Raw genomic sequence first — 24659 nt, forward strand, 5'->3', positions numbered from 1 at the left:
AAAGATGCTGAGTATGATGCTTACAGCACCTGGTATTCCCAAGCGGTCTCCCAATCAGGTACTAACCAGGCCGAACCATGCTTGGCTTCCGAGATCGGACGAGATCGGGCCCTTTCAGGGTGGTATGGCCGTGAGCGGTACTGCTCTTGCAGATGGACACCCATGAAATGTCGAAAAAGATGCTGGGTATGATGCTCACAGCACCTGGTATTCCCAAGCGGTCTCCCAATCAGGTACTAACCAGGCCGAACGATGCTTGGCTCCCGAGATCGGGCGAGATCGGGCCTTTTCAGGGTGGTATGGCTGTGAGCGGTACTGCTCTTGCAGATGGACACCCATGAAATGTCGAAAAAGATGCGGGGTATGATGCTCACAGCACCTGGTATTCCCAAGCGGTCTCCCAATCAGGTACTAACCAGGCCGAACCATGCGTGGCTTCCGAGATCGGACGAGATCGGGCCTTTTCAGGGTGGTATGGCCGTGAGCGGTACTGCTCTTGCAGATGGACACCCATGAAATGTCGAAAAAGATGCTGGGTATGATGCTCACAGCACCTGGTATTCCCAAGCGGTCTCCCAATCAGGTACTAACCAGGCCGAACCATGCTTGGCTCCCGAGATCGGACGAGATCGGGCCTTTTCAGGGTGGTATGGCCGTGAGCGGTACTGCACTAGCAGATGGACACCCATGAAATGTCGAAAAAGATGCGGGGTATGATGCTCACAGCACCTGGTATTCCCAAGCGGCCTCCCAATCAGGTACTAACCAGGCCGAACCATGCTTGGCTTCCGAGACCGGGCGAGATCGGGCTCTTTCAGGGTGGTATGGCCGTGAGCGGTACTGTTCTTGCAGATGGACACCCATGAAATGTCGAAAAAGATGCGGGGTATAATGCTCACAGCACCTGGTATTCCCAAGCGGTCTCCCAATCAGGTACTAAACAGGCCGAACAATGCTTGGCTTCCAAGATCGGACGAGATCGGGCCTTTTCAGGGTGGTATGGCCGTGAGCGGTAATGCTCTTGCAGATGGACACCCATGAAATGTCGAAAAAGATGCGGGGTATGATGCTCACAGCACCTGGTATTCCCAAGCGGTCTCCCAATCAGGTACTAAACAGGCCGAACCATGCTTGGCTTCCGAGATCGGACGAGATCGGGCCTTTTCAGGGTGGTATGGCCGTGAGCGGTACTGCATTAGCAGATGGACACCCATGAAATGTCGAAAAAGATGCGGGGTATGATGCTCACAGCACCTGGTATTCCGAAGCGGTCTCCCAATCAGGTACTAAACAGGCCGAACCATGCTTGGCTGCCGAGATCGGACGAGATCGGGCCTTTTCAGGGTGGTATGGCCGTGAGCGGTACTGCACTAGCAGATGGACACCCATGAAATGTCGAAAAAGATGCGGGGTATGATGCCCACAGCACCTGGTATTCCCAAGCGGTCTCCCAATCAGGTACTAACCAGGCCGAACGATGCTTGGCTTCCAAGATCGGGCGAGATCGGGCCTTTTCAGGGTGGTATGGCTGTGAGCGGTACTGCTCTTGCAGATGGACACCCATGAAATGTCGAAAAAGATGCAGGGTATGATGCTCACAGCACCTGGTATTCCCAAGCGGTCTCCCAATCAGGTACTAACCAGGCCGAACCATGCTTGGCTGCCGAGATCGGACGAGATCGAACGAGATCGGGCCTTTTCAGGGTGGTATGCCCGTGAGCGGTACTGCTCTTGCAGATGGACACCCATGAAATTTTGAAAAAGATGCGGGGTATGATGCTCACAGAACCTGGTATTCCCAAACGGTCTCCCAATCAGGTACTAACCAGGCCGAACAATGCTTGGCTTCCGAGATCGGACGAGATCAGGTCTTTTCAGGGTGGTATGGCCGTGAGCGGTACTGCTCTTGCAGATGGACACCCATGAAATGTCGAAAAAGATGCGGGGTATGATGCTCACAGCACCTGGTATTCCCAAGCGGTCTCCCAATCAGGTACCAACCAGGCCGAACCATGCTTGGCTTCCGAGATCGGACGAGATCGGGCCTTTTCAGGGTGGTATGGCCGTGAGCGGTACTTCACTAGCAGATGGACACCCATGAAATGTCGAAAAAGATGCGGGGTATGATGCTCACAGCACCTGGTATTCCCAAGCGGTCCCCCAATCAGGTACTAAACAGGCCGAACCATGCTCGGCTTCCGAGATCGGACGAGATCGGGCGAGGTCGGGCCTTTTCAGGGTGGTATGGCCGTGAGCGGTACTGCTCTTGCAGATGGACACCCATGAAATGTCGAAAAAGATGCGGGGTATGATGCTCACAGCACCTGGTATTCCCAAGCGGTCTCCCAACCAGGTACTAACCAGGCCAAACCATGCTTGGCTTCCGAGATCGGACGAGATCGGGCCTTTTCAGGGTGGTATGGCCGTGAGCGGTACTTTACTAGCAGATGGACACCCATGAAATGTCGAAAAAAATGCGGGGCATGGTTCTCACAGCACCTGGTATTCCCAGCACCTGGTATTCCCAAGCGGTCTCCCAATCAGGTACTAACCAGGCCGAATAATGCTTGGCTTCCGAGATCGGACGAGATCGGGCCTTTTCAGGGTGGTATGGCCGTGAGCGGTACTGCTCTTGCAGATGGACACCCATGAAATGTCGAAAAAGAGGCGGGGCAAGATGCTCACAGCACCTGGTATTCACAAGCGGTCTCCCAATCAGGTACTAAACAGGCCGAACCATGCTTGGCTTCCAAGATCGGACGAGATCGGGCCTTTTCAGGGTGGTATGGCCGTGAGCGGTAGTGCACTTGCAGATGGACACCCATGAAATGTCGAAAAAGATGCGGGGCAAGATGCTCACAGAACGTGGTATTCCCAAGCGGTCTCCCAATCAGGTACTAAACAGGCCGAACCATGCTTGGCTTCCGAGATCGGACGAGATCGGGCGAGATCGGGCCTTATCAGGGTGGTATGGCCGTGAGCGGTACTGCTCTTGCAGATGGACACCCATGAAATGTCGAAAAAGATGCGGGGTATGATGCTCACAGCACCTGGTATTCACAAGCGGTCTCCCAATCAGGTAATAACCAGGCCGAACTATGCTTGGCTTCCGAGATCGGACGAGATCGGGCGAGATCGGGCCTTATCAGGGTGGTATGGCCATGAGGGGTACTGCTCTTGCAGATGGACACCCATGAAATGTCGAAAAAGATACGGGGCAAGATGCTCACAGCACCTGGTATTCCCAAGCGGTCTCCCAATCAGGTACTAAACAGGCCGAACCATGCTTGGCTTCCGAGATCGGACGAGATCGGGCGAGATCGGGCCTTATCAGGGTGGTATGGCCGTGAGCGGTACTGCTCTTGCAGATGGACACCCATGAAATGTCGAAAAAGATGCGGGGTATGATGCTCACGGGACCTTGTATTCCCAAGCGGTCTCCCAATCAGGTACTAACCAGGCCGAACCATCCTTGGCTCCCGAGATCAGACGAGATCGGGCCTTTTCAGGGTGGTATGGCCGTGAGCGGTACTGCCCTTGCAGATGGACATCCATGAAATGTCGAAAAAGATGCGGGGCAAGATGCTCACAGCACCTGGTATTCCCAAGCGGTCTCCCAATCAGGTACTAAACAGGCCGAACAATGCTTGGCTTCCGAGATCGGACGAGATCGGGCCTTTTCAGGGTGGTATGGCCGTGAGCGGTACTGCTCTTGCAGATGGACACCCATGAAATGTCGAAAAAGATGCGGGGTATGATGCTCACAGCACCTGGTATTCCCAAGCGGTCTCCCAATCAGGTACTAACCAGGTCGAACCATGCTTGGCTGCCGAGATCGGACGAGATCGGACGAGATCGGGCCTTTTCAGGGTGGTATGGCCGTGAGCGTTACTGCTCTTGCAGATGGACACCCATGAAATGTCGAAAAAGATGCGGGGTATGATGCTCACAGCACCTGGTATTCCCAAGCGGTCTCCCAATCAGGTACTAAACAGGCCGAACCATGCTTGGCTTCCGAGATCGGGCGAGATCGGGCCTTTTCAGGGTGGTATGGCCGTGAGCGGTACTGCTCTTGCAGATGGACACCCATGAAATGTCGAAAAAGATGCGGGGTATGATGCTCACAGCACCTGGTATTCCCAAGCGGTCTCCCAATCAGGTACTAACCAGGCCGAACCATGCTTGGCTGCCGAGGTCGGACGAGATCGGGCGAGATCGGGCCTTTTCAGGGTGGTATGGCGGTGAACGGTACTGCTCTTGCAGATGGACACCCATGAAATGTCGAAAAAGATGCGGGGTATGATGCTCACAGCACCTGGTATTCCCAAGCGGTCTCCCAATCAGGTACTAACCAGGCCGAACCATGCTTGGCTGCCGAGGTCGGACGAGATCGGGCGAGATCGGGCCTTATCAGGGTGGTATGGCCGTGAGCGGTACTGCTCTTGCAGATGAACACTGTCAGGTTCATTAATAATTACCTTCGTCCGTAATTATCAATAACTGCAGGAAGACATCTTATTCAATTATTGACATTTAATTAAATAGAAATGGATACAACAGATAAAAGCCTCCGGAGGGGAGCGTTACAGCAAGTGTCACCTTACAACTTCCGAACGTCTCCTCGAATAGACGTTTTCGTCCCATTCTTATGGTCACAAGTTACAGAGTTGTTGATCATTCCATCACGTATGAGTAAAAACAACATCTGGGACTACAATAACAATCAAAGTATTTTACTAATAACAAAAACAGGGACTAGACCTAACAACATGTAGATTAGAGTAATTATACAACCTCCTTGACCTAAGAATCATATAATATAATCATAATCATATAATCGTTACATACAGAAAAACCCGAAGTGTACGGTTACATAACGATAACAATATTCTTGTTATTGTCCGAATAGCCCTGTCCTCGTCACCAAGGGCCCACCAAATCTCAAGGACCCAGATTGGGTGGATTGTTTGTATAACCATCCTGGAACAGGCTGTCCAGGTTAAAGATGACTTGGTGTGACCTCAACACTTTTGAAAAACAGAAAGAGAATGATTTAACAAAGTAATGAATTAATACAGAGAAAAGAAAGAGAATGATTTAATAAAGAAATGAATTAATATAACTATTATAATAGTAAAACAGAACAAACCCAACAGACACCCACGAAATGTCGAAAAAGATGCGGGGTATGATGCTCACAGCACCTGGTATTCCCAAGCGGTCTCCCAATCAGGTACTAACCAGGCCGAACCATGCTTGGCTTCCGAGATCGGACGAGATCGGGCGAGATCGGGCCTTTTCAGGGTGGTATGGCCGTGAACGGTACTGCTCTTGCAGATGGACACCCATGAAATGTCGAAAAAGATGCGGGGTATGATGCTCACAGCACCTGGTATTCCCAAGCGGTCTCCCAATCAGGTACTAACCAGGCCGAACTATGCTTGGCTTCCTAGATCGGACGAGATCGGGCCTTTTCAGGGTGGTATGGCCGTGAGCGGTACTGCTCTTGCAGATGGACACCCATGAAATGTCGAAAAAGATGCGGGGTATGATGCTCACAGCACCTGGTATTCCCAAGCGGTCTCCCAATCAGGTACTAACCAGGCCGAACCATGCTTGGCTTTCGAGATCGGACGAGATCGGGCCTTTTCAGGGTGGTATGGCCGTGAGCGATACTGCTCTTGCAGATGGACACCCATGAAATGTCGAAAAAGATGCGGGGTATGATGCTCACAGCACCTGGTATTCCCAAGCGGTCTCCCAATCAGGTACTAACCAGGCCGAACCATGCTTGGCTTCCGAGATCGGACAAGATCGGGCCTTTTCAGGGTGGTATGGCCGTGAGCGGTACTGTTCTTGCAGATGGACACCCATGAAATGTCGAAAAAGATGCGGGGTATGATGCTCACAGCACCTGGTATTCCCAAGGGGTCTCCCAATCAGGTACTAACCAGGCCGAACCATGCTTGGCTGCCGAGATCGGACGAGATCGGGCGAGATCGGGCCTTATCAGGGTGGTATGGCCGTGAGCGGTACGGCTCTTGCAGATGGACACCCATGAAATGTCGAAAAAGATGCGGGGTCTGATGCTCACAGCACCTGGTATTCCCAAGTGGTCTCCCAATCAGGTACTAAACAGGCCGAACAATGCTTGGCTTCCGAGATCGGACGAGATCGGGCCTTTTCAGGGTGGTATGGCCGTGAGCGGTACTGCTTTTGCAGATGGACACCCATGAAATGTCGAAAAAGATGCGGGGTATGATGCTCACAGCACCTGGTATTCCCAAGCGGTCTCCCAACCAGGTACTAACCAGGCCCAACCATGCTTGGCTTCCAAGATCGGACGAGATCGGGCCTTTTCAGGGTGGTATGGCCGTGAGCGGTACTGAACTAGCAGATGGACACCCATGAAATGTCAAAAAAGATGCGGGGTATGATGCTCACAGCACCTGGTATTCCCAAGCGGTCTCCCAATCAGGTACTAACCAGGCCGAACTATGCTTGGCTTCCGAGATCGGACGAGATCAGGCCTTTTCAGGGTGGTATGGCCGTGAGCGGTACTGCTCTTGCAGATGGACACCCATGAGCTAAAGTATTTATTCGACCTTCTACACCTGCTACCCAAATCAATTGGGATTTGACATTATTCAAAGTCAGTTGGAATATTCAGGTTATAAAAGAGGGGGGAAAAGGCAGGAATATATACAGCTATGTTTTACTTTTGTGCATTTCAGGCCAAATTGGTATTTGTCTTTGAGTCAGCAATAATAACAAAGGAGTAAAGTCAGCTTGATTGCAGTAAGACTTTTTGCACTCTATACACTCAATTTTCACATGTTGTTTTACTTCTGGACGCTGCAAATGGACTGCACATCTGTTGCATCGTGTGTATATATGTGTATTACCGTACTTTGAATTTTGATTTAAACCTTTACAACCCAACTGCCTCAGATCAAGCAATTATAATGTAAAGTAGTAGATGTTTAAAAAAAGCACCAAATGCAAAAAGATAACAAAATAACAATACTAAATAGTCAAATAAGCAACTCCATTATTCTTTTAGAGAAAATATCTCAGCGGGGTCAAGTCATTCAATTCAAATCGACTGGTAATCAGATTCAATTAAAGACTAACCGATTGGGTGCAATGTTGTAGTGGCAGCACAACTAAATGAATTCACTGAATTTAAATGGGATTTATAAGTGTTTTCACATTTTATACTGTAAAACAAAAAATCACATAGGATTTATGGTTAAACACTGGAGCTACAGAATTTTACCAGAAATTACATTCAATTGGTATAGCACTTCAATAACCACCAATTTATTGGATCACTATTGTAGATTTTTCATTTCACTGAAACTAAAATTATATTGCTCCACCACCACATGCACACACCCCTTTTTTACTGTATAACTCTAGCAACCACAAGTATTTTATTTTTATTTTTTTAAGAAGAAAATGACTGACTATTCTTCTGTCTGTTCAGATATCACTACTTTTACATGATAAGAGAAGTAATTTTTAAAGAAGGCTCAGCAAAATACCCAGCATTCAATAGTACTGGCATGCTGGATCTTGCAAACTACACTCCTCAACTGCACGGAAAAAAAATAGAAAAAAACAGTCATACATTGTCTGCAGTACTTTCCACTCATTCGCTTACACTTTGTACTCCATCCTTTCTACACAAAAAGCATCATCCCGCTGTTACAGAGTAAAGAAGGTTGCACAGAGTCCTTTTCTTGCTGTTCTGTCTCTTTAGAACAGAAGGACACTTTGCGCTTCACAGAATGCAAGTCTACAAGTACTGCTGCTTAGATGTGGTTGAATGTTAGGCCCCTAAGAAATACATGTGAAGCAACAGCTATGCTTTACAAGGTGTCTATTGTTTATATAAATAAACATAAAACAGGTTACGAAAACATGCTGTAAAATCCAAATCATATTTTATCATAGTTTCACATGCTTAAACTAATAGTAATTGTTTAGTATAAATGATCGTCATGTGAAAGACATTGTTTAGTATTCTTTCATTCATTCATTCTCTCAACCGCTTATCCTCACAAGGGTCACGGGGGGTGCTAAGGCCTATCCCAGCTATCTACGGGCACCAGGCGGGGGACAAAAGAATGAACATAATTTAAAGTAATTGCTCTACAGTTGTACTGCATACCGGAGGTCATTTAATTCATTCAGATCAAGAACCTCAAATAACATATCGGCTGGTATTGTTGGAGATGGAAATCCAACTCATTTTATCTCTGAGGGCTAGCTGCGAATGCACTTGCATTATGTCAGTAAAATTCTAGAAATCATAGCGAAAGGGTTATTTTTCAAGAACATCTGTTCCCGAAAGACCGACAAATTGTCTTTATTTGATGCTCTTGTCAGGAGTGGTTGGATTGCCTTTCCTGGCATGACGTCACGATAACTATCAGCTGTCACTAATTACGTGATTAGATTATTTTTGGCGTCACTGGACAAGGTCCAAGTGGACATGGGGAAGCTGGAGCACCTCTTTGAGTCCAGGGCCAAAGAGACGCCATGGGCCAAGAAAGCGCCAGAGAGCAAAAAGTCCGAGATCCTGGTTCTGGACTCCAAGCGGAGCACCGCCATCAACATCGGGATGACGGTCCTGCCCGCCGTTCACGTCATCAAGAGCGCCATCCTCAACTTTGACGACTTTGCCATCAACAAGGAGGGTGTGGAGAAGATCCTGAGCATGACGCCCACAGAGGAGGAGAAGCAGAAGATCCGCGAGGCTCGCTCGGCCAATCCCGACGTTCCCCTGGGGACGGCCGAGGAATTCCTCTCGGGCCTGGCTTCCGTCAGCGCCTTGACCCCCCGCCTGCAGCTGTGGTCTTTCAAACTCAACTATGAGGCACTCGAGCAGGAGATCGCCGAGCCCCCGTTTGACCTGAAGTTGGGCATGGAGCAGCTGGCCGGCAACCGGACCTTCAAGAAGATCCTGGCCACGCTGCTGGCCGTGGGGAACTTCCTCAACGGGTGTCCTCCTCACCAGAATCTTCAGGCTCCCTCCATGGTGAATCAATTCCTCTGGGCATAGGCATAAGATAACTTGGGCGCTCTCTGGTGGTTGTACGCACCTGGGCATCATGATGAAACGGTAAAGGCTTCCCAGGGCGACGTGCATAGCAGTGGTGGGGCGTATGAGTACGCTGCGGCTCTAACTCTTCTACCAGCTGTGGCTCATCTCTAGAAATGATGTGCCTGAGAGCCCCGCACCACGGTGTGTCCATTACAAAATTCCTAAACGATTCTGAGGGGTTTCTTATACATTCCAAGCAGTCCGGTGTCTTCGAGGTGGATGGTTTGCGTCGCCGAGTGCGTCGGCGCGAGCGTGGGTGGCGCTCCGCTGGGTCCATAATGGTTGGATCGTGCTGTTACGATTTCGCCGCGTAGTGCGACGCGATCGTAGGGTAAGTTGAACCCAGATGCAGAGTCGCCGAAGTAATTGGAAAGGTGAGGCAGATCTGTAGCTCTTGTTGGTTGATTTAATAAACGGGGTAACATAACTTAAACAACTTGGCTTGACCACTCATTACAAACGAACTGAACATGCGGCGTGGCGTCAATGGAAACAGCAATTACTACGAGGATTAACAGGAAACGAAACCAGAACTTAACCAGTCGATCCAACCGCGTCCACAGAAAATCATAATGCTTAAATACCAAAAATAATCTAATCACGTAATTAGTGACAGCTGATAGTTATCGTGACGTCATGCCAGGAAAGGCAATCCAACCACTCCTGACAGCTCTGAGTGATTTTGGATCCTTTGTTTCTCCCCCAAGTAATGAGGACATGTTCTTTTTAAGATAGCTCTCCATCTAAGTCCTACTATAGGTCCAGTCTTGGTAAAAGGTGCATGATGACAACTGATCTATCTGAAATCCAGAATTTGATCTGGATTTCAGATAGATCACCCATGAAATGTCGAAAAAGATGCGGGGTATGATGCTCACAGCACCTGGTATTCCCAAGCGGTCTCCCAATCAGGTATTAACCAGGCCGCACCATGCTTGGCTTCCAAGATCGAACGAGATCGGGCCTTTTCAGGGTGGTATGGCCGTGAGCGGTACTGCACTAGCAGATGGACACCCATGAAATGTCGAAAAAGATGCGGGGTATGATGCTCACAGCACCTGGTATTCCCAAGCGGTCTCCCAATCAGGTACTAACCAGGCCGAACCATGCTTGGCTTCCGAAATCGGGCGAGGTCGGGCCTTTTCAGGGTGGTATGGCCGTGAGCGGTACTGCTCTTGCAGATGGACACCCATGAAATGTCGAAAAAGATGCGGGGTATGATGCTCACAGCACTTGGTATTCCCAAGCGGTCTCCCAATCAGGTACTAAACGGGCCGAACCATGCTTGGCTGCCGAGACAGGACGAGATTGGGCCTTTTCAGGGTGGTATGGCCGTGAGCGGTACTGCACTAGCAGATGGACACCCATGAAATGTCAAAAAAGATGCGGGGTATAATGCTCACAGCACCTGGTATTCCCAAGCGGTCTCCCAATCAGGTACTAACCAGGCCGAACCATGCTTGGCTTCCGAGATCGGGCGAGATCGGGCCTTTTCGGGGTGGTATGGCCGTGAGCGGTACTGCTCTTGCAGATGGACACCCATGAAATGTCAAAAAAGATGCGGGGTATGATGCTCACAGCACCTGGTATTCCCAAGCGGTCTCCCAATCAGGTACTAACCAGGCCGAACCATGCTTGGCTTCCGAGATCGGACGAGATCGGGCCTTTTCGGGGTGGTATGGCCGTGAGCGGTACTGCACTAGCAGATGGACACTGTCAGGTTCATTAATAATTACCTTCGTCCGTAATTTTCAATAACTGCAGGAAGACATCTTATTCAATTATTGACATTTAATTAAATAGAAATGGATACAACAGATAAAAGCCTCCGGAGGGGAGCGTTACAGCAAGTGTCACCTTACAACTTCCGAACGTCTTCCCGAATAGACGTTTTCGTCCCATTCTTATGGTCACAAGTTACAGAGTTGTTGATCATTCCATCACGTATGAGTAAAAACAACATCTGGGACTACAATAACAATCAAAGTATTTTACTAATAACAAAAACAGGGACTAGACCTAACAACATGTAGATTAGAGTAATTATACAACCTCCTTGACCTAAGAATCATATAATATAATCATAATCATATAATCGTTACATACAGAAAAACCCGAAGTGTACGGTTACATAACGATAACAATATTCTTGTTATTGTCCGAATAGCCCTGTCCTCGTCACCAAGGGCCCACCAAATCTCAAGGACCCAGATTGGGTGGATTGTTTGTATAACCATCTTGGAACAGGCTGTCTAGGTTAAAGATGACTTGGTGTGACCTCAACACTTTTGAAAAACAGAAAGAGAATGATTTAACAAAGTAATGAATTAATACAGAGAAAAGAAAGAGAATGATTTAATAAAGAAATGAATTTAATATAACTATTATAATAGTAAAACAGAACAAACCCAACATTCCCCCGTTTTTATAATATGTATGTTATTAGTCATTTCTTAGTAATCACTAAATGGAAATGTCGGTGACTGCGATTTTATCCGCCTACTCCTTACTCCCATGGCTGGTCTGAAAGAGAAAAAACATAATTATATTCGTCCAATTGGTCCTCGGATTTACCGTACTCCTGGACCTCACTGCTTTCCCCAAACCGTCCCATAAGATACAACTCATGTACTTTAGAATTTGTAGGGGCAATTGCAGTAGTTATAAGTCGGCTTAGCAAGGAGCGCAAACAGGGGATACTACATCACCCACACAATGTTAGGATAGCGGTAATTGTGCCTATAGTAACCACGAAGGATGTAGCCAAATCTTTAGATTTTCCAAAGGTCTTATCCCACCAATCTGACAATGCGGACGTATCTACTCCAGAGTGCTCTTGCATATTGCGGTTCAGTGTTTGCAGGCCAGTAATGGCCCTGGTGAGAGATCCACTGGGTGACGCGTTGTTCGGTATGAAGGTGCAACATTGTTTTCCAAACATTGCACACACGCCCCCTGTTTCAAGGATCATATCCACCGCTATGCGATTCTGGAACGCCATCAGACTGGTAGCTGCCAGTTGTTCCTTCATGGCCACAAATCCCTGTTCAGTATAATTTCCAAGTTTTGAACATTGTAATGTAAGTAATTTATTCTATCCACATTTTTGTTTGGGGTGATTAGAAGGAAGATAGACTCCCAACCTGCTGCGATCTGATTAGCCAGCTTATACTCATCTGGTACGCCCCGGGGGATGCCAATCGCATCAATGTATGTTGGATCTCCTTCCCTCCATGCCTCTCGACGATGTCGGGAGGGTCGACCCTTCACCTCCGAATTATGAGCCGCCAATTGTATCTCCTCCACTGTGGATGGAAAAACAGACACCGGTAAGAGCAGTGAGACCAAAGTACCTAGTCCTGCCGCGTTTCGGCAGGAGTCGTATAATTTATCTACCACCCCGCCACCATAGGCCAGAACGTGGTATCAGGGGTGTAGTTTGTTTTAGAACGCCGGTACACCACGTCTCATTTATCGCCCCCAGCTTCAGACCATGCCCTGTAAGGTTTAAGCAGGTAAAATGATTAAACAGTGGAAAAATTGACTTCCTATTTACCGCGTAACAGGATAAACACTGCTTCAATATTTTTTCTTGCCAAGTAGGACACGTTTTTTCATTTGTAAAAACACTTTTCCCCAAATGAATGGTGATTGAGGGAGTTGTTAGATCCCATCGTATTTTCCCTTGTCTGGTAGTTTATCCTAATCTTTTGTAAGATGGTTTAGTCTCAATTGAAACCATATGGAGACGTCAAACCCAATATAAAAGAGTTCCCTATAGTTTTATGGTATTGCTTGCTGAGCAATAATCTTTTCAATTAATATTGGTGTTTCCCGTATCTTATTAAGTCAGAAAGTTTATCTTACCCGTCCCCTCAATGTTTCAATTGAGACCACCCTTTTACCAAAGTAGCTCCACATAGTGCTTGCCTTCTTTACACTCCATTAACAGCGCCCAATTATCCCCCGTTTGGGAAATCCCTGTTTCAGAAATAAATTTCACAGGTTAATATGTCAGTCCAAGCTTTCCAATCTTGACCAATTTCTGCAACAAGGCTTTTCCCAATCTTCAATTTTTTTGCTGTTAATGTACCACACATATTTCTCACCATAGATTGCCCCTTTGTATGGCAACCGGGACGTCGCCGAGTCCAAATATATATTTTCATTTTGGAAATTTGATTTAGTAGGTAATGTTAATTAAATGTAAATGTGTATGTTTCTCGGTTTACCCTCCCGTAAGAAGGTGTATCCTCAATTGAAACGCCTCCGCCTTTTTCTCCAACTGGAGAAAACAACCCTACTGTGGAAAGGAATAGAATCACAATCATCATTAATCTCATTGCCCCAAAAGCAATAATTGTTTTCAACATGACTTTTTGTCTTTGTTTAGGGAGTTATCCTCTTGAAACGTTTCAATTTAGACAACCTTCTTACTGTGGGAAAGGTGCATCCGTGTCCCCTTTCAGTAACAAGGACCCTCCCACTTTGCGTTGCTCCGATGTTTCTTCTTTTATGCTGCTTATCAGCATCCAGTCTTCAAGAATCACCGTCGCTTCGTCCGTTTCCTGTTGACAAGCAAAATCTCCCTCTGATAGTCTAAATTTGGTGTGTGCGTTTTTTTTTTTTTTCTGATAGATTCGCCTCATCATCCAATTGTCATTGTGTAGTGAATAATAACAATTTGTAAGGTCTACCAAACAGGACTTCATATAAGGTCCGCCAATTGTGGATGGTAGACAACTATTATATTAACAAAATGGGAGCCATTATCACTATAAATAGTTTCTGGAATTCCATATCGTGGAATGATATCCATATGATCTAATAAAAATAAAATAAAATCTATATGTATTTTTTGAAATGGATATGTGGGTATGCATATAGATTTAAACCCTAAGCCTTGTAGTGCCGTTGTAGCAAGGCCACCTCCCCCTTGTCGAGACATAGGTCTTCCCTTGACTCAAGCCCAAATTATTTTCTTTATTGATCTTTTATTGATAGATTATGTCTCGGTGGTCTGCCAATCAAAAAACACAAAAAGACAAACTATCATTCACGCTCACACTCATAAAAAGAAGAATTTAGTGTGTTCAACCAGTCTAGCATCCATAATTTCATTTTGTGGGAGTAAACTGGAGTACCCGGAGAAAATCCACAAATTCTCGAGGACGCCATGAATACCCCACATTCCGGAAAGTCTGGATCCACCCCGCATTCATTAGTAGATCCTTTAATATACACACCCCCACTCTAGCATTTTAACCGTTTGTAAAAAAATTACCTTCAAGTTTCACACAAAGTTATATCCTTTTAAATGCTATCAATTTAGCTGTTTGTTCCCCGAATTGAGGTGGCAATAGTTTCACATCTAAGGTTTTTATTTTCACAGCCGCCATGACCTAATGGCCCCCTATCATGTTTTTGGAAAATCCCAATTCCCTTTAATAGCATGCCAATCACCTTTTAATGCGGCCATCCAATTTGGTTTCCACTTTTTTTTTTTTTTTTCCCCCAGGTGATAAAATAATCTCCCCCATTTGTAAAACAAATTCATCCACGCCTATTTTATACAACATGACGCCTATGGCCTTTATTACGTCGCCTTGACTCCAAATTCTATGAACCAAGATAACACGCCGAATTTGTAAGCGAATTTCCCCCATCCCATTTTGTTCATAGACAACCCATCTACCTAAAGCGTCACTTGTTTCAAAACATGAAAGGCCCCACTAGAATTCGTGCATCCAGCGCCAAATAGAGCCTATTTACACATTTGTCTCAAACTTGTTTTAGATATGGGGTCCCCAATTTCCCAAAATTTCCCAGAATTAATGTACTACCACATCCTGTCAAAAACCCAAAACGACTAACATAACCTGTTTCTAAGCCAGATTCTGGAATTTGGAGAATTTCTCCTTTCCCTCCCTTATCTAAGCTTGTTATTGTCACTCGTTATCACTGTAACATTCAGGCGTATTAACCCCATCGTTGCTAAAGTTCTCACCAATTTGCATGCCCTTAATGCCGTAAAAGCAACGTTATTTGGTTGTATCAATTGACCAATGCTTATCCAATCCGTAATATCCTTAAAGTCATCAATATGACCTGTGACAAAGCATATTTCCTCCTGCCAGGACAACAGACAATGTTCTTTCAAGTGCACTTTGAAAAACATTCCATGTTACTCCATTCTTAGGGAAAATATGCTCATCCTAAACCAATTATTTTATTTACAATTCACCTAATTATTTGGATGAATGCCATGAATTTTATCATGCCACTATTGCATTGTAAATTTCCCATCTGATGTCGTTAATCAGCCAAATAATTCAATACCTACTATACTTTGTAAATCACCTCATATGATGTTTACTTAAGACAAGAGTCATTTCCCATAGCCTGTTACCAAAACAAAAATCTACAACAATTAAATGAGAGAAATCAACCTTTTGTTAGACAATTCCTAATTACAAACTTTAATGTTTTAAAAACCTTATCGTCACCAATATACCATAATATTGTAAATTTTGTCATCCTGGCCTTTTTTTCTTTTAAACAGCCAACCTCCTGGATTAAAGTATTTTGAATAATCAAAAAATTCTGAAATAGTATTAATATTATTTTATCCTCCAAAAGCTAGTTTCCTTTAACTAAGAGCCCTTTGAAATCCACAATTGCTCAAAAATGACTATTTTGGTCTATTTCCCAAATCCAAAGCTTTTTACCAAATCAACCTTTTACTGAACAGATTTTTTCTATCCTCTTAATACATTTCATTTTAAAACCCAAAATATCAATGCGAAAGCATTCGCATAACCTTGCATTTCTTGCAGCCCATGTATTGTTCTTATTCTGAAAAGTCCAAACAGAAAACGCAATTAGCCGTTAACTATGACCTCCACTCTTGCTGCGAAAACAGCATTGTTATCTTATGTTTACAAACCAGCTTTTTCCCTGTGCCCAAATACAACGCTTTTTAGAGAAGACAACCATTAAAACGTCAAATTAACCCCTCTTCCGATATTCAACTACATCACAATATTTTTCCAAGACCCCATATATCCAGAATATGTATGCTGCAAGCACAACAATATGGCAAAAACCCATTTTCTGCCCTCAAGTTTGCTTCAGCACCCCCAAGGCCAATTATTATTATTATAATGTCTTCACGGAAGGGATCACAAAATTTTAGTCGTTTACACGGTCCGAACGCTCCCGAAAGCCCAACACAGTTAAATCGTCTGCCCCGCGGCCCACATGTTTCACTCCCATCTAATCAGCAGCCGCTGCACCAGAAACGCTTCCCCCGCAGTCGACACATTTTTTGGCAAGTCTAGAGCATAATAAAAACACAGGTGACATTCCCTGCTAAAATTTAAATGATCATTTTGTATATATTCTTTTGTCTTTTTAAACACCATCTTCCCGTTAGCGGACGGGATCAAAAACCAAGCTGCAATAAGCCATCACATTGCTGTAAATTGACAGTACATATAGGTTATATTAACAAAGCACCACCAGCACTTGGAAATAACCATTCTAATTGTTGTTATACAAGCCCAAGCATCACAAAAAAACCCAATTTATTGTAATCACAAAACGTCATACCCGGATTAACCAAATCAAATACCAGTGTCCCCATTAATTTTCTAGCTCCCTTTATTTTTGTTAAACTTCCTCCGCGCCCGTCACCTATCTCGGTAAATATTTTCCCCGTCAGCCGAGGAGGCCCCGCTATTTTTTCCTTACCAAACAGTACTTTCCCGCCGCCACGGTCTTAAATATATCCCCGTTATCCGAGGGAGCCCCCACTATTTTCCCAAAATAGTATTTTTTAACTTCTCCCCGGCCTTATTTCGCCATTAGTGTCTGTGGAACAAGCTGTTACACTTTTATCCACTCACATATTATTTATATATGTATATTACCTCCATTAGTGTCTGTGGAACAAGCTGTTACACTTTTATCCACTCGCATATTATTTATATATGTATATTACCTCTATGCATTAGTGCATATATTATCCTGCATTTTATGCATTTTAAGCTGGCCAGCAAACCCATATTTATTTATCCATAAATATAGCTGTGTAATATTTTTAAAGCGCTTTGTCTTTCCAATTTTTTCCAATCCTTACAAGTTAGACGTATTTTTTGGATCGTCATCCAAACCCGCCTTACAACACGTGTTTCCCATATTTTACTTTTATTTTTTTTTTTGTAGTGAGTTCGTGTGCCTCACACAGTTAACTCTATTATTTATTATTATTATTAATATTATTATTATCTATTCGACTGTATCGACTGTATCTCCTAGGCCTTTCCTAATTTTACTGCAGAAACCACACAAACACCATACAACGTATATTCGTGCCTACCCTTTAGACACAGGACACTCCCCGGCCCCAATATTGTACCTCTAGTACAATATATTCGTGCCTACCCCTGAGACACAGGACACTTTCCAGCAAAGTGCCCCACCGTACCTGCCATTGACTAGTATAAACACAGGGTTTTATCGCCGTCACCCAGGACGCGAAACCAGCCCAACAATGGACCTCACATACAATGTCCCTTTAACGCATTTGGAAACACCTTCACAACATGCAGACATTAATGTGGACTTACCCGAGATCCATCAGATGTCTCCCTCCAGCAGGAAAAGTCTTCAACCGCCGAGAATCCAGGCGCCCCCGTCGAAAACTCCGGCCCACCAAGGGTTTTGAAGACGCCGTGCGCACGGTCACTTACCAGATGTCGAACAGCAGTGCCTGGGTTCTCGCTCCGGTATATTGACCTCCATGGCTCAGAAGGACCAAAATGTCAGGTTCATTAATAATTACCTTCGTCCGTAATTATCAATAACTGCAGGAAGACATCTTATTCAATTATTGACATTTAATTAAATAGAAATGGATACAACAGATAAAAAGCCTCCGGAGGGGAGCATTACAGCAAGCGTCACCTTACGACTTCCGAACGTCTCCTCGAATAGACGTTTTCGTCGCATTCTTATGGTCACAAGTTACAGAGTTGTTGATCATTCCATCACGTATGAGTAAAAACAACATCTGGGACTACAATAACAATCAAAGTATTTTACTAATAACAAAAACAGGGACTAGACCTAACAACATGTAGATTAGAGTAATTATACAACCTCCTTGACCTAAGAATCATATAATATAATCATAATCATATAATCGTTACATACAGAAAAACCCGAAGTGTACGGTTTCATAACGATAACAATATTCTTGTTATTGTCCGAATAGCCCTGTCCTCGTCACCAAGGGCCCACCAAATCTCAAGGACCCAGATTGGGTGGATTGTTTGTATAACCATCTTGGAACAGGCTGTCTAGGTTAAAGATGACTTGGTGTGACCTCAACACTTTTGAAAAACAGAAAGAGAATGATTTAACAAAGTAATGAATTAATACAGAGAAAAGAAAGAGAATGATTTAATAAAGAAATGAATTTAATATAACTATTATAATAGTAAAACAGAACAAACCCAACACCATGAAATGTCGAAAAAGATGCGGGGTATGATGCTCACAGCACCTGGTATTCCCAAGCGGTCTCCCAATCAGGTACTAAACAGGCCGAACCATGCTTGGCTTCCGAGATCGGACGAGATCGGGCCTTTTCAGGGTGGTATGGCCGTGAGCAGTACTGTCCTTGCAGATGGACACCCATGAAATGTCGAAAAAGATGCGGGGCAAGATGCTCACAGCACCTGGTATTCCCAAGCGGTCTCCCAATCAGGTACTAAACAGGCCGAACGATGCTTGGCTTCCGAGATCGGACGAGATCGGGCCTTTTCAGGGTGGTATGGCCGTGAGCGGTACTGCTCTTGCAGATGGACACCCATGAAATGTCGAAAAAGATGCGGGTTATGATGCTCACAGCACCTGGTATTCCCAAGCGGTCTCCCAATCAGGTACTAACCAGGCCGAACTATGCTTGGCTGCCGAGATCGGATGAGATCGGGCCTTTTCAGGGTGGTATGGCCATGAGCGGTACTGCTCTTGCAGATGGACACCCATGAAATGTCGAAAAAGATGCGGGGTATGATGCTCACAGCACCTGGTATTCCCAAGCGCTCTCCCAATCAGGTACTAACCAGGCCGAAACATGCTTGGCTTCTGAGATCGGGCGAGATCGGGCCTTTTCAGGGTGGTATGGCTGTGAGCGGTACTGCACTAGCAGATGGACACCCATGAAATGTCGAAAAAGATGCGGGGTATGATGCTCACAGCACCTGGTATTCCCAAGCGGTCTCCCAATCAGGTACTAAACAGGCCGAACCATGCTTGGCTTCCTAGATCGGACGAGATCGGACGAGATCGGGCCTTTTCAGGGTGGTATGGTCGTGAGCGGTACTGCACTAGCAGATGGACACCCATGAAATGTCGAAAAAGATGCGGGGTATGATGCTCACAGCACCTGGTATTCCCAAGCGGTCTCCCAATCAGGTACTAACCAGGCCGAACCATGCTTGGCTCCCGAGATCGGACGAGATCAGGCCTTTTCAGGGTGGTATGGCCGTGAGCGGTACTGCACTAGCAGATGGACACCCATGAAATGTCGAAAAAGATGCGGGGTATGATGCTCACAGCACCTGGTATTCCAAAGCGGTCTCCCAATCAGGTACCAAACAGGCCGAACCATGCTTGGCTGCCGAGTTCGGACGAGATCGGGCCTTTTCAGGGTGGTATGGCCATGAGCGGTACTGCACTAGCAGATGGACACCCATGAAATGTCGAAAAAGATGCGGGGTATGATGCTCACAGCACCTGGTATTCCGAAGCGGTCTCCCAATCAGGTACTAAACAGGCCGAACCATGCTTGGCTGCCGAGATCGGACGAGATCGGGCCTTTTCAGGGTGGTATGGCCATGAGCGGTACTGCACTAGCAGATGGACACCCATGAAATGTCGAAAAAGATGCGGGGTATGATGCTCACATTACCTGGTATTCCCAAGCGGTCTCACAACCAGGTACTAACCAGGCCGACACATGCTGGGCTGCCGAGATCGGACGAGATCGGGCCTTTTCAGGGTGGTATGGCCGTGAGCGGTACTGCTCTTGCGGATGGACACCCATGAAATGTCGAAAAAGATGCGGGGTATGATGCTCACAGCACCTGGTATTCCCAAGCGGTCTCCCAATCAGGTACTAACCAGGCCAAACCATGCTTGGCTTCCGGGATCAAAAGAGATCGGGCCTTTTCAGGGTGGTATGGCCGTGAGCAGTACCGCTCTTGCAGATGGACACCCATGAAATGTCGAAAAAGATGCGGGGCAAGATGCTCACAGCACCTGGTATTCCCAAGCGGTCTCCCAATCAGGTACTAAACAGGCCGAACGATGCTTGGCTTCCGAGATCGGACGAGATCGGGCCTTTTCAGGGTGGTATGGCCGTGAGCGGTTCTGCTCTTGCAGATGGACACCCATGAAATGTCGAAAAAGATGCGGGTTATGATGCTCACAGCACCTGGTATTCCCAAGCGGTCTCCCAATCAGGTACTAACCAGGCCGAACTATGCTTGGCTGCTGAGATCAGATGAGATCGGGCCTTTTCAGGGTGGTATGGCCGTGAGCGGTACTGCTCTTGCAGATGGACACCCATGAAATGTCGAAAAAGATGCGGGGCATGGTTCTCACAGCACCTGGTATTCCCAAGCGGTCTCCCAATCAGGTACTAAACAGGCCGAACCATGCTTGACTTCCGAGATCGGACGAGATCGGACGAGATCAGGCCTTTTCAGGGTGGTATGGCCGTGAGCGGTACTGCTCTTGCAGATGGACACCCATGAAATGTCGAAAAAGATGCGGGGCATGATGCTCACAGCACCTGGTATTCCCAAGCGGTCTCCCAATCAGGTGCTAACCAGGCCGACACATGCTGGGCTGCCGAGATCGGACGAGATCGGGCCTTTTCAGGGTGGTATGGCCGTGAGCGGTACTGCTCTTGCAGATGGACACCCATGAAATGTCGAAAAAGATGCGGGGTATGATGCTCACAGCACCTGGTATTCCCAAGCGGTCTCCCAATCAGGTACTAACCAGGCCAAACCATGCTTGGCTTCCGGGATCGAAAGAGATCGGGCCTTTTCAGGGTGGTATGGCCGTGAGCGGTACTGCTCTTGCAGATGGACACCCATGAAATGTCGAAAAAGATGCGGGGTATGATGCTCACAGCACCTGGTATTCCCAAGCGGTCTCCCAATCAGGTACTAATCAGGCCGAACGATGCTTGGCTTCCGAGATCGGACGAGATCGGGCCTTTTCAGGGTGGTATGGCCGTGAGCGGTACTCCTCTTGCAGATGGACACCCATGAAATGTCGAAAAAGATGCGGGGCATGGTTCTCACAGCACCTGGTATTCCCAAGCGGTCTCCCAATCAGGTACTAACCAGGCCGAACCATGCTTGGCTTCCGAGATCGGACGAGATCAGACGAGATCGGGCCTTTTCAGGGTGGTATGGCCGTGAGCGGTACTGCTCTTGCAGATGGACACCCATGAAATGTCGAAAAAGACGCGGGGTATGATGCTCACAGCACCTAGTATTCCCAAGCGGTCTCCCAATCAGGTACTAACCAGGCCAAACCATGCTTGGCTTCCGTGATCGGACGAGATCGGGCCTTATCAGGGTGGTATGGCCGTGAGCGGTACTGCTTTTGCAGATGGACACCCATGAAATGTCGAAAAAGATGCGGGGTATGATGCTCACAGCACCTGGTATTCCCAAGCGGTCTCCCAATCAGGTACTAACCAGGCCGAACCATGCTTGGCTTCCGAGATCGGGCCTTATCAGGGTGGTATGGCCGTGAGCGGTACTGCTCTTGCAGATGGACACCCATGAAATGTCGAAAAAGATGCGGGGTATGATGCTCACAGCACCTGGTATTCCCAAGCGGTCTCCCAATCAGGTACTAACCAGGCCGAACCATGCTTGGCTTCCGAGATCGAGCGAGTTCGGGCCTTATCAGGGTGGTATGGCCGTGAGCGGTACTGCCCTTGCAGATGGACACCCATGAAATGTCGAAAAAGATGCGGGGCATGATGCTCACAGCACCTGGTATTCCCAAGCGGTCTCCCAATCAGGTACTAACCAGGCCGAACCATGCTTGGCTTCCGAGATCCGACGAGATCGGGCCTTTTCAGGGTGGTATGGCCGTGAGCGGTACTGCACTTGCAGATGGACACCCATGAAATGTCGAAAAAGATGCGGGGTATGATGCTCACAGCACCTGGTATTCCCAAGCGGTCTCCCAATCAGGTACTAAACAGGGCGAACCATGCTTGGCTTCCGAGATCGGGCGAGATCGGGCCTTTTCAGGGTGGTATGGCCGTGAGCGGTACTGCTCTTGCAGATGGACACCCATGAAATGTCGAAAAAGATGCGGGGTATGATGCTCACAGGACCTGGTATTCCCAAGCGGTCTCCCAATCAGGTACTAAACAGGCCGAACAATGCTTGGCTTCCGAGATCGGACGAGATCGGGCCTTTTCAGGGTGGTATATCCGTGAGCGGTACCGCAATTGCAGATGGACACCCATGAAATGTCGAAAAAGATGCGGGGTATGATGCTCACAGCACCTGGTATTCCCAAGCGGTCTCCCAATCAGGTACTAACCAGGCCGAACCATGCTTGGCTTCCGAGATCGGATGAGATCGGGCCTTTTCAGGGTGGTATGGCCGTGAGCGGTACTGCTTTTGCAGATGGACACCCATGAAATGTCGAAAAAGATGCGGGGTATGATGCTCACAGCACCTGGTATTCCCAAGCGGTCTCCCAATCAGGTACTAACCAGGCCGAACCATGCTTGGCTTCCGAGATCGGACGAGGTCGGGCCTTTTCAGGGTGGTATGGCCATGGCAGGTACTGCTCTTGCAGATGGACACCCATGAAATGTCGAAAAAGATGCGGGGTATGATGCTCACAGCACCTGGTATTCCCAAGCGGTCTCCCAATCAGGTACTAACCAGGCCGAACCATGCTTGGCTGCCGAGATCGGACGAGATCGGACGAGATCGGGCCTTATCAGGGTGGTATGGCCGTGAGCGGTATTGCTCTTGCAGATGGACACCAATGAAATGTCGAAAAAGATGCGGGGTATGATGCTCACAGCACCTGGTATTCCCAAGCGGTCTCCCAATCAGGTACTAACCAGGCCGAACCATGCTTGGCTGCCGAGATCGGACGAGATCGGACGAGATCGGGCCTTTTCAGGGTGGTATGGCCGTGAGCGGTACTGCACTAGTAGATGGACACCCATGAAATGTCGAAAAAGATGCGGGGTATGATGCTCACAGCACCTGGTATTCCCAAGCGGTCTCCCAATCAGGTACTAAACAGGCCGAACCATGCTAGGCTTCCGAGATCGGACGAGATCGGGCCTTTTCAGGGTGGTATGGCCGTGAGCGGTACTGCACTAGCAGATGGACACCCATGAAATGTCGAAAAAGATGCGGGGTATGATGCTCACAGCACCTGGTATTCCCAAGCGGTCTCCCAATCAGGTACTATACAGGCCGAACAATGCTTGGCTTCCGAGATCGGACGAGATCGGGCGAGATCGGGCAAGATCGGGCCTTATCAGGGTGGTATGGCCGTGAGCGATACTGCACTTGCAGATGGACACCCATGAAATGTCGAAAAAGATGCGGGGTATGATGCTCACAGCACCTGGTATTCCCAAGCGGTCTCCCAATCAGGTACTAAACAGGCTGAACCATGCTTGGCTTCCGATATCGGACGAGATCAGGCCTTTTCAGGGTGGTATGGCCGTGAGTAGTACTGCTCATGCAGATGGACACCCATGAAATGTCGAAAAAGTTCCGGGGTATGATGCTCACAGCACCTGGTATTCCCAAGCGGTCTCCCAATCAGGTACTAACCAGGCCGAACCATGCTTGGCTTCCAAGATCAGAAGAGATCGGGCCTTTACAGGGTGGTATGGCCGTAAGCGGTACTTCTCTTGCAGATGGACACCCATGAAATGTCGAAAAATATGCGGGGTATGATGCTCACAGCACCTGGTATTCCCAAGCGGTCACCCAATCAGGTACTAACCAGGCCGAACCATGATTGGCTTCCGAGATCGGACGAGATCGGGCCTTTTCAGGGTGGTATGGCCGTGAGCGGTACTGCACTAGCAGATGGACACCCATGAAATGTCGAAAAAGATGCGGGGTATGATGCTCACAGCACCTGGTATTCCCAAGCGGTCTCCCAATCAGGTACTAACCAGGCCGAACCATGCTTGGCTGCCGAGATCGGACGAGATTGGGCCTTTTCAGGGTGGTATGGCCGTGAGCGGTACTGCACTAGCAGATGGACACCCATGAAATGTCGAAAAAGATGCGGGGTATGATGCTCACAGCACCTGGTATTCCCAAGCGGTCTCCCAATCACGTACTAAACAGGCCGAACCATGCTTGGCTTCCGAGATCGGACGAGATCGGGCCTTTTCAGGGTGGTATGGCCGTGAGCGGTACTGCTCTTGCAGATGGACACCCATGAAATGTCG

General features: G+C 47.3%; 2 non-coding genes and 67 pseudogenes across 2 annotated transcripts; all 69 read right to left on the reverse strand.

The window, feature by feature from the left end:
- Window positions 1-17: 17 nt before the first annotated feature.
- On the reverse strand, window positions 18-136 carry LOC144187438 (5S ribosomal RNA; annotated as a pseudogene).
- A 56-nt stretch (window positions 137-192) lies between these two features.
- On the reverse strand, window positions 193-311 carry LOC144183408 (5S ribosomal RNA; annotated as a pseudogene).
- A 56-nt stretch (window positions 312-367) lies between these two features.
- Window positions 368-486, reverse strand: LOC144189474 (5S ribosomal RNA; annotated as a pseudogene).
- Window positions 487-542: 56 nt separating this feature from the next.
- LOC144187975 (5S ribosomal RNA) lies at window positions 543-661 on the reverse strand (annotated as a pseudogene).
- Window positions 662-717: 56 nt separating this feature from the next.
- LOC144190971 (5S ribosomal RNA) lies at window positions 718-836 on the reverse strand (annotated as a pseudogene).
- A 56-nt stretch (window positions 837-892) lies between these two features.
- On the reverse strand, window positions 893-1011 carry LOC144182318 (5S ribosomal RNA; annotated as a pseudogene).
- Window positions 1012-1067: 56 nt separating this feature from the next.
- On the reverse strand, window positions 1068-1186 carry LOC144187559 (5S ribosomal RNA; annotated as a pseudogene).
- A 56-nt stretch (window positions 1187-1242) lies between these two features.
- LOC144190847 (5S ribosomal RNA) lies at window positions 1243-1361 on the reverse strand (annotated as a pseudogene).
- Window positions 1362-1417: 56 nt separating this feature from the next.
- LOC144184771 (5S ribosomal RNA) lies at window positions 1418-1536 on the reverse strand (annotated as a pseudogene).
- A 56-nt stretch (window positions 1537-1592) lies between these two features.
- Window positions 1593-1721, reverse strand: LOC144185830 (5S ribosomal RNA; annotated as a pseudogene).
- Window positions 1722-1777: 56 nt separating this feature from the next.
- On the reverse strand, window positions 1778-1896 carry LOC144182818 (5S ribosomal RNA; annotated as a pseudogene).
- A 56-nt stretch (window positions 1897-1952) lies between these two features.
- Window positions 1953-2071, reverse strand: LOC144187939 (5S ribosomal RNA; annotated as a pseudogene).
- A 56-nt stretch (window positions 2072-2127) lies between these two features.
- Window positions 2128-2256, reverse strand: LOC144185643 (5S ribosomal RNA; annotated as a pseudogene).
- Window positions 2257-2312: 56 nt separating this feature from the next.
- On the reverse strand, window positions 2313-2431 carry LOC144187526 (5S ribosomal RNA). Its single transcript, XR_013324870.1, has one exon. It is a non-coding gene; the product is annotated as a 5S ribosomal RNA (ribosomal RNA).
- A 72-nt stretch (window positions 2432-2503) lies between these two features.
- Window positions 2504-2622, reverse strand: LOC144186694 (5S ribosomal RNA; annotated as a pseudogene).
- A 56-nt stretch (window positions 2623-2678) lies between these two features.
- On the reverse strand, window positions 2679-2797 carry LOC144181785 (5S ribosomal RNA; annotated as a pseudogene).
- A 56-nt stretch (window positions 2798-2853) lies between these two features.
- On the reverse strand, window positions 2854-2982 carry LOC144187250 (5S ribosomal RNA; annotated as a pseudogene).
- A 241-nt stretch (window positions 2983-3223) lies between these two features.
- LOC144183262 (5S ribosomal RNA) lies at window positions 3224-3352 on the reverse strand (annotated as a pseudogene).
- A 56-nt stretch (window positions 3353-3408) lies between these two features.
- Window positions 3409-3527, reverse strand: LOC144186781 (5S ribosomal RNA; annotated as a pseudogene).
- A 56-nt stretch (window positions 3528-3583) lies between these two features.
- LOC144190456 (5S ribosomal RNA) lies at window positions 3584-3702 on the reverse strand (annotated as a pseudogene).
- A 56-nt stretch (window positions 3703-3758) lies between these two features.
- Window positions 3759-3887, reverse strand: LOC144184454 (5S ribosomal RNA; annotated as a pseudogene).
- Window positions 3888-3943: 56 nt separating this feature from the next.
- Window positions 3944-4062, reverse strand: LOC144190153 (5S ribosomal RNA; annotated as a pseudogene).
- A 56-nt stretch (window positions 4063-4118) lies between these two features.
- LOC144186329 (5S ribosomal RNA) lies at window positions 4119-4247 on the reverse strand (annotated as a pseudogene).
- A 56-nt stretch (window positions 4248-4303) lies between these two features.
- LOC144183617 (5S ribosomal RNA) lies at window positions 4304-4432 on the reverse strand (annotated as a pseudogene).
- Window positions 4433-5192: 760 nt separating this feature from the next.
- Window positions 5193-5321, reverse strand: LOC144181798 (5S ribosomal RNA; annotated as a pseudogene).
- A 56-nt stretch (window positions 5322-5377) lies between these two features.
- LOC144182329 (5S ribosomal RNA) lies at window positions 5378-5496 on the reverse strand (annotated as a pseudogene).
- Window positions 5497-5552: 56 nt separating this feature from the next.
- Window positions 5553-5671, reverse strand: LOC144188068 (5S ribosomal RNA; annotated as a pseudogene).
- Window positions 5672-5727: 56 nt separating this feature from the next.
- On the reverse strand, window positions 5728-5846 carry LOC144188628 (5S ribosomal RNA; annotated as a pseudogene).
- A 56-nt stretch (window positions 5847-5902) lies between these two features.
- Window positions 5903-6031, reverse strand: LOC144182713 (5S ribosomal RNA; annotated as a pseudogene).
- Window positions 6032-6087: 56 nt separating this feature from the next.
- On the reverse strand, window positions 6088-6206 carry LOC144190251 (5S ribosomal RNA; annotated as a pseudogene).
- A 56-nt stretch (window positions 6207-6262) lies between these two features.
- Window positions 6263-6381, reverse strand: LOC144190967 (5S ribosomal RNA). Its single transcript, XR_013324992.1, has one exon. It is a non-coding gene; the product is annotated as a 5S ribosomal RNA (ribosomal RNA).
- A 56-nt stretch (window positions 6382-6437) lies between these two features.
- On the reverse strand, window positions 6438-6556 carry LOC144190229 (5S ribosomal RNA; annotated as a pseudogene).
- Window positions 6557-9983: 3427 nt separating this feature from the next.
- LOC144182365 (5S ribosomal RNA) lies at window positions 9984-10102 on the reverse strand (annotated as a pseudogene).
- Window positions 10103-10158: 56 nt separating this feature from the next.
- Window positions 10159-10277, reverse strand: LOC144183094 (5S ribosomal RNA; annotated as a pseudogene).
- A 231-nt stretch (window positions 10278-10508) lies between these two features.
- On the reverse strand, window positions 10509-10627 carry LOC144190678 (5S ribosomal RNA; annotated as a pseudogene).
- Window positions 10628-10683: 56 nt separating this feature from the next.
- Window positions 10684-10802, reverse strand: LOC144188190 (5S ribosomal RNA; annotated as a pseudogene).
- Window positions 10803-18668: 7866 nt separating this feature from the next.
- Window positions 18669-18787, reverse strand: LOC144187560 (5S ribosomal RNA; annotated as a pseudogene).
- Window positions 18788-18843: 56 nt separating this feature from the next.
- LOC144190696 (5S ribosomal RNA) lies at window positions 18844-18962 on the reverse strand (annotated as a pseudogene).
- Window positions 18963-19018: 56 nt separating this feature from the next.
- Window positions 19019-19137, reverse strand: LOC144189907 (5S ribosomal RNA; annotated as a pseudogene).
- Window positions 19138-19193: 56 nt separating this feature from the next.
- LOC144186857 (5S ribosomal RNA) lies at window positions 19194-19312 on the reverse strand (annotated as a pseudogene).
- A 56-nt stretch (window positions 19313-19368) lies between these two features.
- LOC144187223 (5S ribosomal RNA) lies at window positions 19369-19497 on the reverse strand (annotated as a pseudogene).
- A 56-nt stretch (window positions 19498-19553) lies between these two features.
- On the reverse strand, window positions 19554-19672 carry LOC144189622 (5S ribosomal RNA; annotated as a pseudogene).
- A 56-nt stretch (window positions 19673-19728) lies between these two features.
- LOC144182358 (5S ribosomal RNA) lies at window positions 19729-19847 on the reverse strand (annotated as a pseudogene).
- A 56-nt stretch (window positions 19848-19903) lies between these two features.
- On the reverse strand, window positions 19904-20022 carry LOC144191822 (5S ribosomal RNA; annotated as a pseudogene).
- A 231-nt stretch (window positions 20023-20253) lies between these two features.
- LOC144191122 (5S ribosomal RNA) lies at window positions 20254-20372 on the reverse strand (annotated as a pseudogene).
- A 56-nt stretch (window positions 20373-20428) lies between these two features.
- On the reverse strand, window positions 20429-20547 carry LOC144190697 (5S ribosomal RNA; annotated as a pseudogene).
- Window positions 20548-20603: 56 nt separating this feature from the next.
- Window positions 20604-20722, reverse strand: LOC144181960 (5S ribosomal RNA; annotated as a pseudogene).
- Window positions 20723-20778: 56 nt separating this feature from the next.
- Window positions 20779-20907, reverse strand: LOC144185473 (5S ribosomal RNA; annotated as a pseudogene).
- A 56-nt stretch (window positions 20908-20963) lies between these two features.
- On the reverse strand, window positions 20964-21082 carry LOC144186943 (5S ribosomal RNA; annotated as a pseudogene).
- Window positions 21083-21138: 56 nt separating this feature from the next.
- On the reverse strand, window positions 21139-21257 carry LOC144190604 (5S ribosomal RNA; annotated as a pseudogene).
- A 56-nt stretch (window positions 21258-21313) lies between these two features.
- LOC144189743 (5S ribosomal RNA) lies at window positions 21314-21432 on the reverse strand (annotated as a pseudogene).
- A 56-nt stretch (window positions 21433-21488) lies between these two features.
- Window positions 21489-21617, reverse strand: LOC144184502 (5S ribosomal RNA; annotated as a pseudogene).
- Window positions 21618-21673: 56 nt separating this feature from the next.
- Window positions 21674-21792, reverse strand: LOC144181733 (5S ribosomal RNA; annotated as a pseudogene).
- A 56-nt stretch (window positions 21793-21848) lies between these two features.
- Window positions 21849-21957, reverse strand: LOC144186513 (5S ribosomal RNA; annotated as a pseudogene).
- Window positions 21958-22013: 56 nt separating this feature from the next.
- On the reverse strand, window positions 22014-22132 carry LOC144181805 (5S ribosomal RNA; annotated as a pseudogene).
- A 56-nt stretch (window positions 22133-22188) lies between these two features.
- Window positions 22189-22307, reverse strand: LOC144187447 (5S ribosomal RNA; annotated as a pseudogene).
- Window positions 22308-22363: 56 nt separating this feature from the next.
- On the reverse strand, window positions 22364-22482 carry LOC144182719 (5S ribosomal RNA; annotated as a pseudogene).
- A 56-nt stretch (window positions 22483-22538) lies between these two features.
- Window positions 22539-22657, reverse strand: LOC144184345 (5S ribosomal RNA; annotated as a pseudogene).
- Window positions 22658-22713: 56 nt separating this feature from the next.
- On the reverse strand, window positions 22714-22832 carry LOC144187949 (5S ribosomal RNA; annotated as a pseudogene).
- Window positions 22833-22888: 56 nt separating this feature from the next.
- Window positions 22889-23007, reverse strand: LOC144185417 (5S ribosomal RNA; annotated as a pseudogene).
- Window positions 23008-23063: 56 nt separating this feature from the next.
- LOC144183915 (5S ribosomal RNA) lies at window positions 23064-23192 on the reverse strand (annotated as a pseudogene).
- A 56-nt stretch (window positions 23193-23248) lies between these two features.
- LOC144182906 (5S ribosomal RNA) lies at window positions 23249-23377 on the reverse strand (annotated as a pseudogene).
- A 56-nt stretch (window positions 23378-23433) lies between these two features.
- Window positions 23434-23552, reverse strand: LOC144190995 (5S ribosomal RNA; annotated as a pseudogene).
- Window positions 23553-23608: 56 nt separating this feature from the next.
- Window positions 23609-23747, reverse strand: LOC144187143 (5S ribosomal RNA; annotated as a pseudogene).
- Window positions 23748-23803: 56 nt separating this feature from the next.
- Window positions 23804-23922, reverse strand: LOC144186210 (5S ribosomal RNA; annotated as a pseudogene).
- Window positions 23923-23978: 56 nt separating this feature from the next.
- LOC144191414 (5S ribosomal RNA) lies at window positions 23979-24097 on the reverse strand (annotated as a pseudogene).
- Window positions 24098-24153: 56 nt separating this feature from the next.
- LOC144187388 (5S ribosomal RNA) lies at window positions 24154-24272 on the reverse strand (annotated as a pseudogene).
- A 56-nt stretch (window positions 24273-24328) lies between these two features.
- Window positions 24329-24447, reverse strand: LOC144190618 (5S ribosomal RNA; annotated as a pseudogene).
- Window positions 24448-24503: 56 nt separating this feature from the next.
- Window positions 24504-24622, reverse strand: LOC144189763 (5S ribosomal RNA; annotated as a pseudogene).
- Window positions 24623-24659: the final 37 nt, after the last annotated feature.

This window comes from Stigmatopora nigra, unplaced genomic scaffold (genome assembly GCF_051989575.1).
Source record: "Stigmatopora nigra isolate UIUO_SnigA unplaced genomic scaffold, RoL_Snig_1.1 HiC_scaffold_24, whole genome shotgun sequence".
Classification (NCBI taxonomy): domain Eukaryota; kingdom Metazoa; phylum Chordata; class Actinopteri; order Syngnathiformes; family Syngnathidae; genus Stigmatopora; species Stigmatopora nigra.